Source organism: Ciconia boyciana, chromosome 1, assembly GCF_034638445.1.
Source record: "Ciconia boyciana chromosome 1, ASM3463844v1, whole genome shotgun sequence".
NCBI lineage: Eukaryota > Metazoa > Chordata > Aves > Ciconiiformes > Ciconiidae > Ciconia > Ciconia boyciana.
This window is the reverse complement of record NC_132934.1, coordinates 109,610,865-109,629,812: the sequence shown is the minus strand read 5'-3', so window position 1 is coordinate 109,629,812 and position 18,948 is coordinate 109,610,865. Positions and strand designations below refer to the sequence as shown.

Below are 18,948 nucleotides of genomic sequence, written 5' to 3'. Positions count from 1 at the left end.
CTATATTGTGAGACTTGCGCTCTCAAAAACAGAGACTGTTGTATAGACACTGTGACATGCAGTAGCTTTAGAAAATGCTGCTGCGTTTCTGGAAGAAAGTGGTTAAAAACACATGATGATGAAGTTAACCTAAATCTTTCATTGGCTTAAAAAAATAGGTCAAGTAATACATTACCAGCTCTGCCGTAAGCCTGTACACAATCCGTACATTCCAAAGTGAAAGAGGTTTTTCTTGACATTCCTACATCTACCTCCATTCATGGTATCTCTAGGTTAAAGTATTTGGCTTCTCGTAAGTGTGACTCCCTGTTGCTTTCTTTGAAGTGGAAATTCATATGTTCTTTAACGATGTTAGTCTTTTACTAAAACGATGCTAGAATATACCATTTATATGGTATATTACCTGAGTTTTATGGTATTTTACCCGAGTTTTCGAACTAAATTGTTGGCATATGTTAATGCAGACATTATCACACAATTTATAAGCGACTTGTAAACAAATTTGTTTCTCTTTTCTCAGCCTTTAACTTCTAGAAGAAATAACGTATCACGAAGTGTTCTGTAAAGCATTTGGCAAACACCATGCAAAGCGTGGAGACATTTGTCAAGCACAGGCACAGAGAAGATGTGATGAAGGTCAAACGCACTTTGTAGCTTCCCCTATACAGCCAAGTTCAGCGTGTATCTCCGGATACTCTCTTCTTTGATGAGAATGAAGCCTCAAGAACAACTTGACATATAATGCAATTTCGGACAGCAGAGGCTGTGGGGATGCCACCTACCAAAATGGAGGGCTGACTCTCCTTGGAAGCTCTGCCCAAGGCTGGTTTTTTCCTCCCAAATCGTAATTATTGCCACGGGGGCAAACAGCATGGCTTTGATGAGCCCTTTGGTCCCCGATTCTCGAACTGCTTCCGCGGGGGCAGCAGTTTGGGAGCCGGGGGGGGTCTCCCCCCTGCCCGCGGCACAGGGACCGCCGGGCGCCCTGCTTCAAGCCGGCTGGGATGCTCCCCTCCCCTTCCCTCCCCTCCCCCGGCCGCCGTGACCATCCCCGCCCCGCCTGGCAGGCAGGGGCCGAGGGATAACGAGACGTGCCGGGAGCCGTGAGGGCAGGGCCGGGGCGGAGAGGGAGGGAGGGAGGCAGGGAGGGAGAAGGGAGGCAGGGCCCGCCCGGCCTTCCCCGGAGCCCCCGCAGGTGCCGGGGCGCCCGCTGCCCTCCCCCGGCGGCGGCCGCCGTGCGCCGGCGGGAGCCTCTCGGCTTTTCGTTCGAAAGAAAAAAAAAAGTTTCTAGCGCGTGTTTTTCGGAGAAAAGGCTGAAAATATAAGCTCTAAACCGGCAAGAAACGGTAACCGCTGGAAGAGACCCCCAGTATGCTAAGCGAGCCGAAGGAAAAAAAAAAAGTGTTATTTTTAAGCCACCGCTTTTTTCATGAAATGCGGGTCCTCCGGTGCTATCGCTCCTAAGTTTGTTTCCCGGGGGCTCTGCGCCTCCAGTTAGATTAATTAGAGAGGGCAGGCGGCGACGCGACTCGCGTACGCGCGACGCGTTTAGCGGCCACCTGCTCCGAGCCTCTTCCCAGCGGCGCGGGGCGCGGGGGGGCCGGGGCCAGGACCGGCGCCTCCCTCCCTCCCTCCCCGCCGCTCCTCGCCCTCCCCTCGCCGGGGGTTAGAAAAGGGTTAAGAAACTTGGCTGGAGAGATGAATGGCGCGGCGCGGGGAGGGGCCGGGCTGCGCCGCGGCGGGCGAGGTGGAAGGCGGGGAGGATCGCGGCTGCGGGTTAGGCTTTGAAAGTCAGCCTCACAGGCATTGCAGCAGAGCCCCGAGCCGCGGAGGGGCGCGGAGAGGAGCGGAGCTCGCCGTGTATGTGCGCGGGGCCGGGCGGGGGGGACGGACGGACGGACGCGGGGCGGGGTGGGGGGAGACGGCGCGGCGCGTCCTGCCCTCCAGCCGAGGGACCCAGCCGCCCACCTCGGCTTTGGGAGCCGCCGCCGCTCCCCGGACCTCCGCGCCGGGACTGGTAGCCGGAGCCCTCGCCTGCTCCGGCCGCTGGGCCGGGGTGGCGTGCGTGCCCGCTGCCTGCGCGGGGGCCGCCGCCGGAGCCTCTCCCGGAGGCGAGGCCGGCCGGCGAGCGCCCGGGAGGAGCCGCCGCCGCGGCGGGGGGGTGCGCGGCCCCGCTGCGGGGTGAGTGCGGCGCTCTTCCGCCGGCAGCCGCGCTGGCTGGCGGGGAAATGGCCGAGCGGGGCGGGCCGGGCCGGGGCTGCGCTGCCGGGCGGCGGGCGGGGAGGCGGCGGCGGGGAACAATGCCGGGGTGAGCCCGGCGCGGGGGCGGCCGCGGCGGCGGGAGCTGTTTCCGGGGGCGGCCGCCCCGCCGGCACCCCCAGCCCCGGTGGGAGCCGAAAGTTTGCCTGGCCAGGGTGGGTTTGGGGGAGCTGGAGGGACGGAAAAGTTACTCGTCTTCACCCCCGAGACCCGCGAGTGTTTTCCCGAGCGCTGGCTGCAAGCCTCGGTCCCCGTGTCGGAGGGGCACCCCCCTCCTCCTCCTCCTCCTCCTCCTCCTCCCGCCGTGCCTGTGAATTATTTAAAGAGCCGCAAGCTCGGTGCGCAGCGGCTGCGGCGGCCGGGGAGGCGCCGGCGGCCGCCCGGGGGTGCGGGGAGACCCGGCCGCGGCCTCGGCCTCGCTCGCCGCCGCCTCCCGCCGCCCGGCTGCGTTCACAGCAGCTGCGGGCAAGGCCACGCTTCTCGCCTGCCCCCCGACTGTTCGTCACTGCCCGCTCCACCGGTACCTGCGAGCGGCAGCCTGTGCCCTGGGAGCCTTTGCCGTTGCCTCTTGTTGGTGGCTCCCTGCGTCCCCCAAAGATGCCTTCTCATCGCTTCGGGCTCCTTAGGGACGTCGCTGTTTCCTTTCTAGACTAAAGGTTACTTTTCCAGACGTGTTTTTGTGTCCCTGAAGCCCTTTAAAGGTGATTTTTTTTTTTTTTGCTTTCCCTTCCCCCTCCCTTTCTCCCTACGGAACGTGTCGTTTGAGGCTGTTCTTTATAAGTGTTAGCTGGCAATTAAGTTGGAAGGTAGTGAAACCTGAAGAAACGTAGGGTCGGGGCATGGGCAAAATAAGGGACGGCTTTGTAACATGCAAACAGCCTTGTGTCTGTGCTGCACTTCTCTCTTTCTCCTCCTGTGTTGTGGATTCTGATGACTTACTCGGTTTTAAATGGAAAGAATTCAGCTAAAATGCTTGACACGTGTTGAAGGTGTTGAAAAAATGGTGGGATTTCTGCCTTTGGGATTATGTTGGTGTTGGGAAAGCTGAAGTGGAAGTTGGCCCCTTCTGCCTCATCTCTCTGGAATCTGGAGACTATATTATTCCTTGTTTTATTTTGAGGGGACCTGCCTGCAGTGTCTGACAGCTCACAGGCTGATTAGAATTTAACTGAGTCATGGCACTAAAAATGTTCAGAGATACTGTAAAGCTTTATTTAACAAAGAGTGCGGATCCAGTCTGCGAAGACCCACGGGGAGGAAGCAGTTGCTTGTGGAAAGGGGGTGGTGTATCCCTGCGCGAGTGGTAGAAAACCTTTTTCTTTAATATTCAAATGTGATTTACTGTTTCTGGGGCTGACTGAACACGCTAGAAAGCGACACATTAAGACGCCATATGACAAAAGCTTTCTGAGCTGAGGATGTTTTGTAGTTAAAATCTGATTTAATGGCATCTGAGTAATTGCTGCTATACGGGCAGCAAGAATTGGCATCTCAGAGAGCAAAAGTTGTCGTCCAGAAGGGTGTTCAGGGGCAGGTTTGGGGCTTCTGCTCTCTGGGGCAATTGTCTTCCCAGACGTGTGGTTGAGAAGTGTGACTTGTTATTTTATCAGCGATCGCTTGAGATAGAGTTGACGTTGACTCCGAAGCAAGACGGCAAGTTTGTAATGAGTGAAATGCATATGTAGGGGTGTATGTTTTTGTTGCGTGGGATGGAAGAGGTAACAAGTAGTGGCTGTGTGTTTCGGGTAGGGGTGAAATCTGACCTCCTGTTAGACTGGCCTGCAGTGCTGAGTTATCTAATGAGCGAGAGCTGTCAATGGTTTTCTGATTTTTGTAGATCCTGCATGTACAGAATACAAGATGCTGTCAAATGCCAAACCGTACTGCATGGATTTTTTTTTTCTCCCCTATTAGTCTTAGGGTAGAAAATTACCAGATGAAACCGTGCTCTTCCTCTCTGCTCCCCGTACTTGTTTCTTTTTCTGAAGTGAAAGATGTGCTAATCAAAATTGGAGGAAAATAAAATAACTGAAATTTATTATAGTCATAAAAACTGTGTTGATAAAGAAGTAAAAGCAAACTAATGTTTTTATATTGCAAACTTAAATGGGTGATTTAGATGCTGGCTGGATCACCTGCCGTGTTTGATAGCTGTGTTTAGGGTGAATCTGTTCTGTAAAAGGCATCAAGGAAAATTTTGATTTTTTTTTTTTTGAAGTGATTCAGTAAAGGTTATAGAACTCAAACATGAGTTAACTTTATGGCTATCATGCTTGCCTGTAGGTGTTGCTGAACGTGGGATTGGTTTAAAAGAATTGACAAAGGCTTGCTTGCTTAAAGGTTATTTTTTCTTTTCAGAGCTAACTTTATTTTTCTGGTTTTGAACATTGGCATAAGGTTTCTGTAATAGCAGCTGTATTATTGTTAGCAGTGAGAGCACTGTTAATTTTACCAGTGACAGTGTGGGACATTACTATATTAAAAGATAAACTCTGTTTTGTGTTGTGCCGAGCACATGTATAAACTTGCCCAAGGCAAAGCCAGGGAGTTGCATTTCCCACAGTCAGCTGTCTTGCGCAAGGGTTGTGCTTGACACCTCCTTGCAGGGCTCTCGGGGAAGACATGAAGACTCCAATATTTTGTTAATTTTAGAATGGCTCTTCAGAACTTGCCTGAACCTCAAAACCCAAATGGCTTGTGTTTTGTGGTTTTGGTTTTTTTTCCCCCTGTATGTGAACATATAGGGAGCGGAGGGGGTCCAGAAGGGAGACTGGGGAGAGTATGGGGTTTCCAGCTGGGTGCCTCGTGTGGGGGCACAAGCCCTGTTGCCAGTGGGGCTTTGGTGGGCGACCTCCCATGGCCGGTGCCTGCAGGCAGGGGAGGCTGGGCTCAGCCGGGCTGATCTCTGGGCTGCTGGACGACATACGCCAAGGGATGGGCTGGGTTACGAGCGATAGGCAGGATAAACAGGATAACTATCCTAGGCATTAAAAAAAAAAAGGATAAATACCCTTTTGGGATAAGAAGTGCAAATTTTGAAGTATAAATCATTACTGCTCAGCAGGGGTTTAATGACAGGCAAGTGGAAAGATAACGTAGGTAGGGAATGAAGCCTGAATGGGAGGAAAAGGTATGGAAGAATATGCACAAATGTACAAAGAAGATAAAAAACATAAACTTGACAGTCTATGTAAACAGTCTTAAACTAAAGGCAAAAAGGTTAATGGTTACAGCATTGGTGGCTTGCTCTTTCTTCCTGCCAACAGGCCAAAAGGGTAAGAACAGTAACCATCTGAACTGTGCTGGCCTGCCTATGGCAAATACGAGGAGAGTTATGAGGAAAGTATTTAAAAGGCTTGTGGCATTGCTTTTGGATATTATGGTGTTAGGGTTTTGCTAGTTCCATTTGAAAATACCGAATTAGAAAACAAGGTGCTATGGTTGGCAGGCAGTACTTCGGGTGGACGTCTGTCATCATGTAAAAACTTTCTTGCGTTCTCCGATGGGAAGATCTGCCTCAGGAAAAGCGGGCAGAGGGATTCTTTTGGTAAAGATGAATGCCTATGCTTTAGTGTTTATGGATTATTCATTTCAAATACTTAGAAATGTTAACAGACCTATTTAGCTCTTGAAATAATTAATTTGGTAATTTATTTGCCTGTCTGTTGCAGGTCACTTGGCTTGATGGTTGAAGAAGGAGAATAGGAGCTAAGACTCATGTAAATATTCATGTGTCAAAAGGGGAAGAAGCAGTTGCTAGCCATCTTAGTTTGGGCCAAACCCTACTAGCATAGTCTTCTTATACTTAAATTATTACTGGAGCTCATCGCTCCTGTTTAATTGCCTGTCTTGAGAGAAATTCTGTTTTCATACCACTTACTTCTAAATACCATTGTCTTCAGCAGAGGAAACACAATTGCTTGTAGACAAAATCAGGTTAAAAGCAGAAGCTACAGATCTTCTCTTAGTCACCGGATTCTAAGAGGTTGAGTTTAGTGTAGAAAAGAAGCTCTGTGCTGGGGAAGACTTCTGGTGGGCTGCTCTTCCTCTTCTCAAGAAAGAAGGTTGTGTAGGAGGCATCATGAGAGATCAGGCGCTAGATGTAAAATGTGTTTGTCTTGACCGAAACTACTATTTGAAAACAAAAAAGGGAGTATTTAATTTGCCCCAGAAAGCGCTTAATGAATTTCGTTGTTGACATCTAACTAGTACGTCTTGCTTGCAGAAGAACAGTATTTTTGTTCTTGTTGGTGCTAGGCTGATACTGCTGCTCTGATGCTGATTTTTTTTCACAGCAAACTTTAAGATTCACTGCTATGGGCTTTCTGTTTCTTCTCTGTGCCCCACCCTGCTATGAAAATGGAGTTGGAAAGGAAATTGAAAAGGCTTTTTCAGTGATATAGAAAGCAGAGCTTGCCTCAGAGGTAGAAAGAAATGATCATTCTTGCCCCAGGAGATTGTCCTGTTGGTGGTGTTTGTGCCATCACCTATCCCATTTCCAGCAGTTTATAATACGAAACAAATCAACATTCAAAAAACCTATAAGGTGTGCAAAGCAAGTGATCCAGATGTGGTGTTTTGGGGAATAAAGTATTATTCTAGAGAAGGTTTGTTTTTTTTTATTTTTAAAACATTATAAAGGAGTATGGAATTTTCCCCAGAAATAACGCATAACACATTCTTTTGTTCCCTTTTCTCTGAACTCTTATAAACCTTTTGTAGTTGCTTGGAACAATGTAGAAGAGACTGTTTAATGCTGACCTGAAGGAAATCCTGTCTATACATTGAACCTTGATGGCAATACAGTGTGGGGTGTTTGTTGGTGGTTTTTTGTTGTTCCCCCCGCTAGATAGAAATCTGTCTTCTCTTGGAAGTAGGAGTACTTAAATAAAACCACTTGCCAGTGGTGGAAAACATTTTGTCTACACCTGTAGTATAGAAGAGAAATACTGGAATTAACTGTTTTTCTCAAATTAAGGTGACTTGAAAAGGTGTGTGTATTTCTTTTAAAAGTGTTGCTTCCTTCTGGTCTAAGGGACCTCTTGTCCCGTTTTTCCTTTGGTCACAAAAGATGCCACATCCAGCTTATTTGCCCTTGCAGTGAAATGGGGTTGGGAAGGATTTGGAGTATGTTTATTACCACCTTTGTCACTGTACCCATCATTCCTCTGTTTGTTTTGACTGCAATGGTAGCTTTATCTCCCTGCCCCCAATTGAATCCAAATGTTGAGGATTGCTACTGTTCTGTGGGGCAGATTGGCTCTTTATTTTGTGATGTGTCTAAGAGAAGGATTTGAAATAGTGTCTGCATGTAGTATTTCAGGGTATTTACGTATTTTTTGGCTTGATTGGATCTATTGCATGCTGGACTACTGCCAGCATCAAGACCCAACGAAAGCTTCTGTTATCGTTCCCATACCTGAAAGCTTTGAATAGGGCTTTTTTGGATGATGACCCATCTATCAAGACCTGTATCTTTTTTCTTTTTTTCCCCCAGGTAGCACGTTGCAGTGGTCAGTCAGGTGTTTTCTCTAAGCTGGCTTTAGCCTGGGTGGTTTTGCAGAAGGGGGAGATGCTATAAGCTACCCCCAATGCACATGCTTCCCACTCTGCCCCGCTCCACCCTGCACACCCATAGCCACCTGTGGGGCCCTCTGGGCTGGGGAAATGCTGTGCTTAAAAGACTTTTGTACACGGTTTTTGTGAGACCAGAAGCTAAAGGTGAGGCAAAGAGGAGAGCAACTCTCCCTCTGCCAAGCAAGAGGAGGGGAAAGTTCAGCCAAACAGGGGAGAAAGTCTATTTTTCTTTTTTTTTTAAATATATTTTATTGTAGTTAAATTTGACTCTTTAAGCATAATAAACTTGCTGCTTGGGTGGTAACTTGGTGACAGAAGATTTAACATGACTTTTAATAATGAGGCTTGTCACAAGAACAAGGCTGAAATAGTACAAATAACAATGATCTGGGCTAGCTGTAAGTTTGCATCTTTTAGCAAAAGTTCACTTAGGAATAATAGAGAAGCGCTGAGAAGAATTTCTAAGGTCATGCTTGTGATGGATAATGTGTTCTAACTATAATATTATATACTACTTAATTCCTAAATATCTCAAAAGCAAATATTATTTTTCTAACTTACTTTGCGGCGTTTTGTATTACATTCACCAGTTATACTGTGCCCTTGTCTTTTCCTTGTGTATATATATATTTAAATTAATAGGAGCTTTTTAAAAAATCTGATTTTGACGTTCATAAGTGCAAGTTTGAAGTGTTAAGCAGTAAGCACTACATAGGAAGGAGGGCTTTCATGTCACAGCTGTCTTTTGAGTGAAAGGAAGAAAAAGAGGACTGTGGCTTTGAATCACAGTTGAACGTTGATTTTGTTCTTGCGGAAATACTGTCCAGTTAGTTAACCAGTACAAGTCTAGGTTACACAAGTTGTTTGTACTTGTTTTACTGATGGTTCCTTTCAGAAAATTTTGAATTCTGAAGTTTGGAGCTATGTTTTTCTTCTGAAATAAAATGTTATTTGCAGTTCTTACTATCCAAAATAAAGCATCGCTTTCTGTTACACCAACAGTAAGAAAGGAGGTAGAGGTATATTGGATAGGAAAAATTGATTTGCAGACTTTCATAGGGTGATTTCTGCTGTTCTTTTCAGATCAAGCATGGAATTGTTGGGGAAGAAAATTAATGCATCCTTGGACTCCTGAAGGAAGAGCTTTCCTGATGGGACCACTTTCAAGGTAAATAATTTGTTTGGGTTATTTACCTTGTCTCTTTTGTTTGGGGTTTCTTCTTTGTCTTGCCAAATCTGTCATACAACTGTCTGCCATGTATAAATCTTTTAGGATTATAATATGTTTTAAAGTGATAAATTTTCAAGTTAATCACTCTCTTCAAGTGTAAGACTTTTAGTGTGTGCTGATTAAAGAGAAATAAGTATTTTAGAAGCCTTTGAACTTTTTGTGTGGAATTTGCTGGTAAGTCCTGAAGATTTAGCCTACTTGTTTGCGAGGTAGTTGCTAAGTAGAGAAGAACCTGATTTACATGTAATTTCAGAGTGAAAGAGAAGATTAAATACAACTTCCTGTGTTACAATCTCTTATTTTTTTTAAATAAAACAGATCCAAGTTGAGCTGCTGTGGCAAGGGACCGTCACAGTAAAATCATTATTAGATATTACATTACAATGGCTTGTAGACATTTAGCACCACTGTCATTTTGTTTGGATCTGCTCCCTTGGTTCCCATTTCCTAAATCCTATTTTTCTTTGATACTGGGGAATAATTCCCCGAGTGTTGTCCAGTGATTGCTTATGTATACGCACTTTGGTTTGCGAGTAATTTTATCCACTTGAGTAGCCCCACTGTACTCGGTGGGCCTACATGCATGCCTAAGAACTTGAGAATGCTGATGAGCATAAAGAATACAATTTGGGCATGTAATGGTTGACAAGCAGTTGTTGTTTTGTTTCTGGTCTCTCCTAGGACTCATTTGCATTGCCTCCAGTGGCAACTTTTGTGAGCATTAGTAGGGAAGGTCTAGAAGCTGGAGGCAGTCATACCAAATCCCAGCCTGCAAAACTTCTAGCATATCTGTTGTAATGGCACAGATTGCAGATGCAAGGATACATTTTTCTTTTTTTAATAAATCTGTGTGTTGCTTGACTTCATTTGAATGTAGCATTGGTCTGTGTGCTGCAGTTTGAGCATCTCCAACGCAATAGAATACAGCAAAGTGAAATCATTAGAAAAATATCTTTGCTTTTTAAATTGAGGAGATTTGGATTTATCCAGAATCAGTGTTTTGGAAATAAAGGGAAATCAAGATGAGGGATCTGTTTTTTTTCCCATGATGTTTCCTATTTGACTCCTCAAAAAAAGAAGTCTGGCATTGCTGCAGTGCTTCTTAGTTGTCTGAGCAATTGTATTTACAGGAAAGCTAATTGTGTTACTTGCTGGTCTCAGAATCAGTAAGATAGGCACTTTGGAATTAAAGCACAATTAATTAATTAGCTATTTAAAACTTGAGAATTGTTGTGATCAGCAGCAGATGGTCACTTATACAGCCTTAACAGAACTTAGTAGACAGTGGCTTTTGTGGCAACAAGCTTTTTGAAATCTTGCACATCTTCAAAAATAGTTAAAGTAATTCAAAGCTTTGTTTCAAGATTGTCACCTCTGTTTAAAAACAGTTCTATTTAGTCAGAGTTGCAGAAGTGTAAACTGTAAGTAAGGGTCTTGCACCAAGTATCCAGCTTGTCAGTAAGGTGGTTAAGCTAAACATTTGAGGAAACATGTGTGTCAGTGTATACATATGGCTGGTAATCCTGACACAGTTTGCATTCTTTTTTCCATTTCTAACCAGCATTATAAAACAGTTATTGTTATACGTGCTATGTTTTGGGTTGTTTTTTTGGGGTGGGGGTGGTGGAGAACAGGTTTGTTCATTGGTTTTAAGCATTAATTGTAGAATACCTGTCTTGGTATACAAGCTTGCATTGTGTACTGTTATAAATAGCTTTAACGAGGAGTGCAGTAGAGTTGTGTCTTTATCAGAGATTTGTTTTTGTCACTGGAATTGGATTTCTTGTTTTAAGTCAGAGTTCTGGACCATGAGGATGGTCTTTCTCCAGAGAGTGCTGCTTTGCAAACATAACTGTTGATCTTGCTGATGCAGTGTAACCTTCATGAAGTAAGAGATACGAGAGGGGAAGGTAGTCATGCTGTCTAAAGCTGAGCTTACATCAAAGAAAAGTCTGTAGCACTGAACTAAAGTGTATAAATTATGTCCATATTTTAAGTTTATGCAAGTCTGAGACACTTCAAAAGATGCAGCTCATGAAAAGACACAGATGCGAATTAACAACTAATAGTAATTGTAACTTGTCAAAGGAACAAGGTGGTGACTCAGTATGAGCAAAGTTGGCAGAGGCAGCCTTTAATTGAGGAGGAATTGGTCACCGTAAACCAATTACGTCTTATTTTTAATGATAGGTTTTAGAGAACAGCAAATGAGCGTAGTGTGATCTTGGCTGATAGTATGTGCTTTTCTTGCTGGATAAAAATCCAAAAGCCTGAGGATATGAAGTTGGAAACAGAAGTTTCACTTTTTTTTTTCTCCCCTTTCTCCTCTGAAGAGGAAAAGGTAGGCTATGCAAGTGGAAGAAACTCCGCTTTTTTTGCTGTGAAACTGATTAGTGTTTGGATGTATTTTGTCTTTGGGAGTTAACATAGTGCTTCCATTTCATCAGCCTAGCAAATTTGGTAAAGGGATTGGTAACCTGCAGGGTAGAGAAATGTCCCTTCTTCCTTCTGTAGCTTGGCATTTAATATTTTACAGCAAACTTTTAAGTTTAACATATTTGAACTTGTACTAGATAGGGTTAATAGGCTAGAACAAAAGGTCAAAGCATAAGGCATTAGGCTTAATTAAGGGAGAGCAGGAGTGGCGGGAGTATGTGACAGTTAAATGGGTTTCCCACAGACTAATGTCTGTTACAGTGCAACCATGCCTCAACTTAAGTGGGTTATTTTGTGCAAAGGGCAGCAGTGATTAGCAGTATGACATGCCAGACGTTTCTGGCCAATCCCATCTGTTTTAGAGGTTAAAAAAGCACACCTTTATGAGCTGATAGATTGATTTGTGTGCCCGTCTGGTAAAGATTAGAAGTCCAAGGCCGGTGCTGTAAATGCCAGTTATAGAATATTGTACTTTCTTAGTTGCTCTTTGTTTAAACTGTCAACTGTGTTGTAACGGGGCTGACAGCTATAAAAGTGGCGGTGCAATAGGAAGAACGTGACAAGGCTGCTGCGGCAAGTGTTTTGAACCAGAAAGGTCTGGAAGGAACACTTCCTCCTTCGTCAGGTTTGTTTTGAACGTGGGCCTGTAGGCTTTGGTCGTCTTGCAGTGCTTTGCTTGGAAGGCGAATCTGGCTTAATGCACTCCCACGTAAGGCTCACACCTCTTCTGTATAGCAGTCGCTGCTAATGTGCTTGTCCAGAGGTTACCTGCCGCAGTATGAGCAGTTTTCCAGTTCTGAGCGTGGTCAGCTAGAAAAGAATTTCACTACTTAAAAGGTTTCAGTATTTATCTGAACTTCATTACGCTCTCTGTACCCTTCCCATTCCATTGCTTAACTGGGATAAGTGCATATTTTGTTGTTTTGGTTTTTTTTTTCCTTTGTAGCTCTCTGGATAGTTTTTCTGATTGTATCATGACGTTGCTTTTTAAGCCTAAAATAAAATAGGTAGCACAATAAGTCTTGACTGTGTTTCTCGTCATCTTTATGACTTTGTAAAGTCAAAGTTACATTACTAGTAATATAAGACTATTAATAAATCGTGGATGCAATAAAACTGTTTTTGATAATGTTCAAGGTTCATACATAGTTGAAGGTGATTATCCTATTTTAAAATCAAGCAGAGGTCAGACTAGTGTAAGATGACTGACTGTGGCCCAAATGATACGATAGCTTGAAGACCAATGAAAGTCTTCCTCACTTCAAATAAACACATGATTTTAAATTAAATTGTTAACTATAAATGTGTTTTGTGGCAACATACTGATTAACTTCCTTTATGTTTTGTGAAAAGCAGTGAGATATATGTACTTAATATTTAAAGCTTTCATTTTTAAAATACATTGTTTAAGTTTTCTCTATTCTCTCTCTCCTCTCCATTCAAGCAGTGACACTTGTAGCTAAATAGAACTGAGAAATAAAAATACATGAAATTAACATTTGGCATCTTGCATTTAACATTCCTATATTAACTTTAAAATTGGTCACCTGTCTAAAATTTCTTGTTTTTCTCCTTGCACCCATGATCTTTCTTTCCCTTGCTCCATTTAAAAAAAAAAAAAATTGACGATAGTAATGACTTGATACTCATACTATAAAGACTGCTCCACATACCTGAGCTATACTTTTGCTGTAACAGCTGTGGCCAGTTCCTGAAGAGATTTACTAATTTGTGATTTATGAGCAACTTCTCTTCACCTTATTTAGCTTTCTAAGGGCCACCTTAGTTTTTCTTTTGTTCTAGTGAAAGTCTCTTCCTTTTACTTCTGTTTGAAATGCCTAGAAATATTTTCAGTGTCCTTTAGGATGAGTCAGGCAACATCATTATCTTGCAGTTTATTTAGTAACATGGAGCTGAAATGGGCATATGCAGCATCATGTTCTCTATGGAATAATATCTATTTAAATGATTTGGATCTAATACATATTTACATGAAAAAACATCTTGCCCTTCTCTGTGGGGAGAGAAGGTGAACAAGCATAAATTTTATAATACTCATTGCTTCTCTTGCACTAAATCATACTTAAATTGCAGAAGGTTGTTGGCTTGAGAGTTGTGTAAAAAGTGCTTGGCTGGTAAAGTGAGGGTGCAGGGAGATTTCTCTAATTTAATACTAAGAAAAATGTTGTCAGCTGCAGTGCATTGATACGGGATTGCCTAAATCCAAAAGCCATACTTCAGATTTTTGTATATGCATATTTGTAATATCTTCATGGTTATAATACGCAAACTATAGTCCTGAAACAATCCATTAGTGCAGTGTGCATGTATGCTATATTTTGGTTAATGTGATTGCTATTGATCATACCTGAGCCATTATCTAATATCTTGGGAATGGGATGGACGCTGTGTCTGCTTTTCTGCTGTTTCAGGGCAGAACATACTTTATCAAGTTTCTTGCAACAGTCATTGTTAAAATCTTTATAATTGCTGCTTGAGTGTAATGAGCATTTCCTGCTCGAAGCATAGCACAGATTGAATAATAAAGGTTTTCAGGTAGCATGATAAAGATTGTGTTCAGTACTAAACACAGGGTATTTTCTCCCCATATCTTAAGGATATAGTCTAGCTTTGAGAGTGGAAGTCTAGGTGGTGATTTTTATTGGGCTTTGATTCCTCTCCGAGTCTGTGCGGTTCATGAAGTACAGTAACGTGGAATCAGTGTGGTGGCTTATCTTCTACCGTTCCACTTCCATCATTGGATAAATCTCAGCAAAACTAGTCAGTTTAGCATTACTGAATATGAGAGGGCACTATACTAAACATTCTATAATAGTCAGTGATTCCGCTGCATCTTTTTTTTTAATATCTATTCTTTTGTATTGTGACTTTCAATTAGAATATGATAAAATACTTGCATAAGAGGTTCATATGGCTGGATTGGCCATGAGGCATTAAAAACAATTCTAAAGTGTCCATTGTTTTCAACTTTGAATAGTCTTCAGAAAAAGAAAGGATGCACTTAGTCTTTGGCGTTTCAGAGGATTTGCTTTTTTCATGTAATTGATGAAAAGGTGAGCACTTGGTTGGTATCCCTGACCCTTTACAAACTGGGTAGAAAGGATGCTGCACCATGCTTGTGTGAACTGGCCAACTATGGATTTCTCCTTATTTTAGATTTCCATACTCTTTGACCTTGTAGTTGTTGACTTTGGTCTGGAACAATTTCAAAGTCATGTAAATGAATGTAATTAAGGTATTGCTTATCATCTTGGAGAGTTCACAGAGATGCTTATTGGCTAGAAAGGTTTGTTTACTTAATATGGAAGGTTAATATAAGGTTAAATTTTACTGTGTAAAATGGCTTCATAATGTTTTTATTTAGCAGCTGAAGAAAATAGTGTTTGAAAAGGCAAATAATAGTTTTATTTGACCTCCATGTGTTTCCTGTAGCTTGCATTATTGGGAAAATTTATCTTCATTGCATAGTCTTATTACTGTTTTCCTTTCTCCTCGTTCTACAAAGGGAACCTCTCAGAACTTTTTGTAGGCTTTTGTGTAGGAAATGAGCTACATTTAAGGAAGGAAGTGCAAAAATATTTGACAATAATTGCTATAAGTAGTTCATCCACTTCCACTTATGTCTCTTGTTCCCCCTCCCTCTTTTGGCCAGAATGGGATTCCTGCTTTGTTCTTTGGTGCTTCTTTTGTCTTTATTCCCACTGCTGCCGAAATAAGGTGGAAGAGCAGCGTAAAACAGCAGGGACGAACATCGAGCTACTGGTTTCTGCCTTCATTTCTCAGGCAGTAGAAAGAACAGGGTCTAGGCCTCCATTTTCTTGTCTGTAGCCCTCAACTTTGTTTGAATATAGTTGTTTTGCTTATTGTTTATGGAAAAAATTGCTTGCCTGAATGTTTTTTTTTCTCCACTCACTTCGGAGTTTTTGTAGTTATCAAAAAGGTGAGTACATGAGAAATGTCACGTAAAAAAAAAAAAACCAAACCCCAAAAAACCCCAAACCAAAAAAAAACCCCAAAACCCCCATCCAAAACCAAACCTCTCTTCCCACACCTTCTTCCTCTCCTGCTTGTGGCCATTTTTCTAGAAATGCAGCTCCTAGCTGGAGCAGCAGACATCCCCGGCGGGTGGTGGTGTCCAGGCACGTGTGTTCTGCCAGTCCTGTCCTGGGCTGAGTTTGGTGGGGAAGGACAAAGCTCCGTGAAACTTGGAAACAGCTCTTTCTGGAACCATTTGGGCAACGAGGGCTGCTGGCTGTGTTGGCCTTATTTTGCAGAGTACTTGCTTTTGTCATTTGTTTCTCGTGTAACAAGAGTAGTACATGGGCTCTTTGTTGTGGAGGTTGCTAACTTTCTTCTGCTTACTAGATATTTATGTGCAAAATTAATTACGCAACAATGAGAATATCCTTTAAAGGCTGATTAATTCAGTGAATAGTCTTATCTGACTATTTCTAGCTTGTGGAGATACCCTATAACTCATACCCAAGAACATCCTTCCCCTCCCATTTTTGTAAGAGCTGAAGGCTTCAGGTTCAAGTCAGTGCTTCCTAAACGTGCAGCTAGGACAATAGCTTGATTTTTCCTGAATTTGTAATAATCATAACTTGAAGTGATCTAAGGGTGCTTTCAGAAGAGAGATAAGCAAAATCTCTGTCGGGTGAGATGAGAGAAGGAGGATAAGAAGCTAAAGTTCAAAACCAGAATATAATGATCTAAAAGGGGTGGGGAGGAGAAACACCACAGGTAAGTGTGAAATCCTTCACCGTTGTAATTGGAAGGAATGTGCTGTTGACTTCAATAAGGCCAAAATTTCACCTGAATTCCAAGATCATATGTTAAAGTCCTAGAACTCCCTGAATAGAGATATATGGTTATGGAGTGGAAACACAAAACCAGCTGAAAAATGTCCTTTATCTGTTACTTCAGGCCGTATTTATGGGAAATAAGGGAAGAATCTATGTACCTTTGCCCTTCACTTTTGCTTAGCTAACATACTAAGAGCATATCTGCTCCAAACTGCTTGACAGTGGCCACATAAGAGTGCAAAATTTCTTGAAGAAAAATTTCCCCTTGCTGCTGGAGGTCAAGATGATTTCTCAAGAATCAGTCCTGGTCCTCTCGACTTATTGGTGTTTAATTCTCTGCTACCTTAAGTTTTATCCTGCTACAAAATAAATGTGAAAGGAACATCTAATAAACTGTGCTGATAGCATTTTGTAACCTCTTTGCACTCCTTCACGTAGGTTTAACTGTTGAGATGAAAAGATAACAAGGTTGTGCAGACTCGCATTTACTGTTTGCTGAACTCTGGTTTGTCTTTGGATTGTAATATCAAACATGAAAGCTTGATAGTGTCTTTTGCATATAGCTCTTCAACACAGCTGTCTTGAGTGCTTGCTCACAAACTTTTTTTTTAAAGCTAGTTTGTCATGTGCCCAAAGCTATCTCAGCACGCATGTGACCGAACTGGGTTTTGATCTGAAATGCATAAAAGGTCACTTTCCCAAACTTTATCTTCTGGACCTCAGGTTTTGTCATTAGTCATTTTTCTACTGTGATTTCGCTTAATGGAAAAAGGATCTGTTCAGTGTGCTCTTCAGGCTCTCCAGGCGATTTCACTTTTGCATTACCCTGCTCTGGTTTTGTTTTCAAAGTATTCTAATGTGGAGTAGAGGAGATGAACAGTATTTGGACACTACTTTTGGGGTAATACTGGGTATTTTGCGTTACAATGCTGTATGGTTCCTCTACCTCTGACATCTTCAGAGCCTTGTCTAGGCAAATACCAGCTGTATTTTGTATTGGCAAAACTGAGCTTAAGCATTAAAGCAGATCTTAAAATACCCTCTTTGTGCTGATGATCACATCATCTCTGTGGCTCCTACCTTATGACTCTGTTGTTGCTTTTTGAGGAAAATTATACATGCTTCACAAGATACCAGGAGCACAGCAACAATCAAATTTCCTCTGTCATGGCCTTTTGGGGATATTGTAGGCCATTGCTGTTCTGCTACTTAAGTAGATTTAGAGCCTCAGATATCAGTTACTCTTTGGATAATGGATTGTATGAATTTAACATATAAGCATGCTCATCTCCTTTTCCTGTCCTCCTTAAAGGTCACTGTACAGGAGGGAAAGTTGAGTCATGGGCTATAAACACTTGTAGATCTGCTATCCGATCTAATTCTTGTTAGCTTATTGCTTGGTGCTGTGGCAGGTGGACTTTGTCAGGTTGACCCGTGGCGGTGCTACTGACCCTAGCGACCTGCTCCATTCCTCTGCAGAAGGTCCTTTCCCTGTAGTAGGATGGCAGAAGTTAGGGTGGGTTGTCTCCTCACCTGCTGCCTTTCCTCACTGAGCAAAGAGGGTTGTCTGGAAATGGAGCCGCTCCGCGTGGAGCATACGGCTTGTTTCTGTGGAAAACTTACTTTAAAAAAACAAAAACAAAAACAAAAAAAAAACCCCAAAAACCAAACACCCCCCCCCCCCAAAAAAAAACCAAACAAAACCACAAAAACCAAAACCAAACCAAAAAACAACTTGCCCATGTCATGTGGCGATCGTCTGTGGGATTTGGAGAACTCTGACAAGATGCAAGATGCCCTGGTTTGTAGAAATAGCAGTGGTTGTTTGAATAATTTGGAGAAGTAACGTAAAATAGTGAAATATTCCTGAATATTGCAGTTATTTTGCCCAGCATCAAAACTGTAGGCAGGAGAAAGACTACTGGAAGAGCACGTTGCAACAGGTGTATTAGAGCTGGTGATATTAGGAACATCGAATACTCTTAAGACTGGGAGGGAGGTAATGGATGGGGTCTATTTTTCAGTTCCTGAGCACCTATCATGCTGTTCTGGGGATGAAGCACATAGTGTGGGGGTAGCTTTATGGGTGTTGTGTATTTTGGGTTTGGTTTTTGGTTTTGTGCATTTTTTTGTTGCTGATTTGTTTTAATCCTAATTTAGATTCCATATTTAAAGCCTCTTATCAAATGACCTCATACTTTCTCATTAGGAAGAATTAGGGCAGAGGGCCACCTTATGACATATTTGAAATTGTAGTGATGAAGTTTACTTGTAGAAAATTTAGGGGAGAAAAAAAAAAGTAGTGATAGAAGTCCTGAGGGGGGTGAGTTGTGATTATGTTTTTATGCTTTTATATCTTTCTGAGTGAGAGCCTTATTCTTTCTGGGTAAAACAGGTCTCACTTGGATGGATCAAATGTGAGATTTCTAAATGTGTCACTTCTAAAAGCCATTTCTGCAGAAATTATGTTTGGAGGCTCCTTGTCATTTCAAGAGTACAAATGATGTAATGCTTTTCAGATGTAATAAATGAAAATGAGTTGGAGAAACAAACACATGGTTACCTTTTAGCCTGCATAAATAGCCTTACTAATTAAGGTAGGGGCATATATCCCTATGA

The 18,948-nt window shown here is 42.7% G+C and overlaps 1 protein-coding gene across 13 annotated transcripts in view; it reads left to right on the top strand.

The window, feature by feature from the left end:
• Positions 1-1,719: 1,719 nt before the first annotated feature.
• Positions 1,720-18,948, top strand: part of NRIP1 (nuclear receptor interacting protein 1) — a 108,134-nt gene continuing 90,905 nt past the window's right edge. For 5 of the 13 annotated variants that reach the window (XR_012046145.1, XR_012046150.1, XR_012046148.1 and 2 more), the window contains exons 1-2: positions 1,720-1,860; positions 8,920-9,004. The gene's annotated coding sequence lies outside the window, so the exon portion shown is untranslated. Of the gene's footprint in view, positions 1,861-1,951; positions 2,182-2,213; positions 2,961-3,543; positions 3,563-8,919; positions 9,005-18,948 lie in introns of those variants that run through there. The other 8 variants (XM_072886231.1, XM_072886212.1, XM_072886228.1 and 5 more) reach the window with 6 other exon arrangements.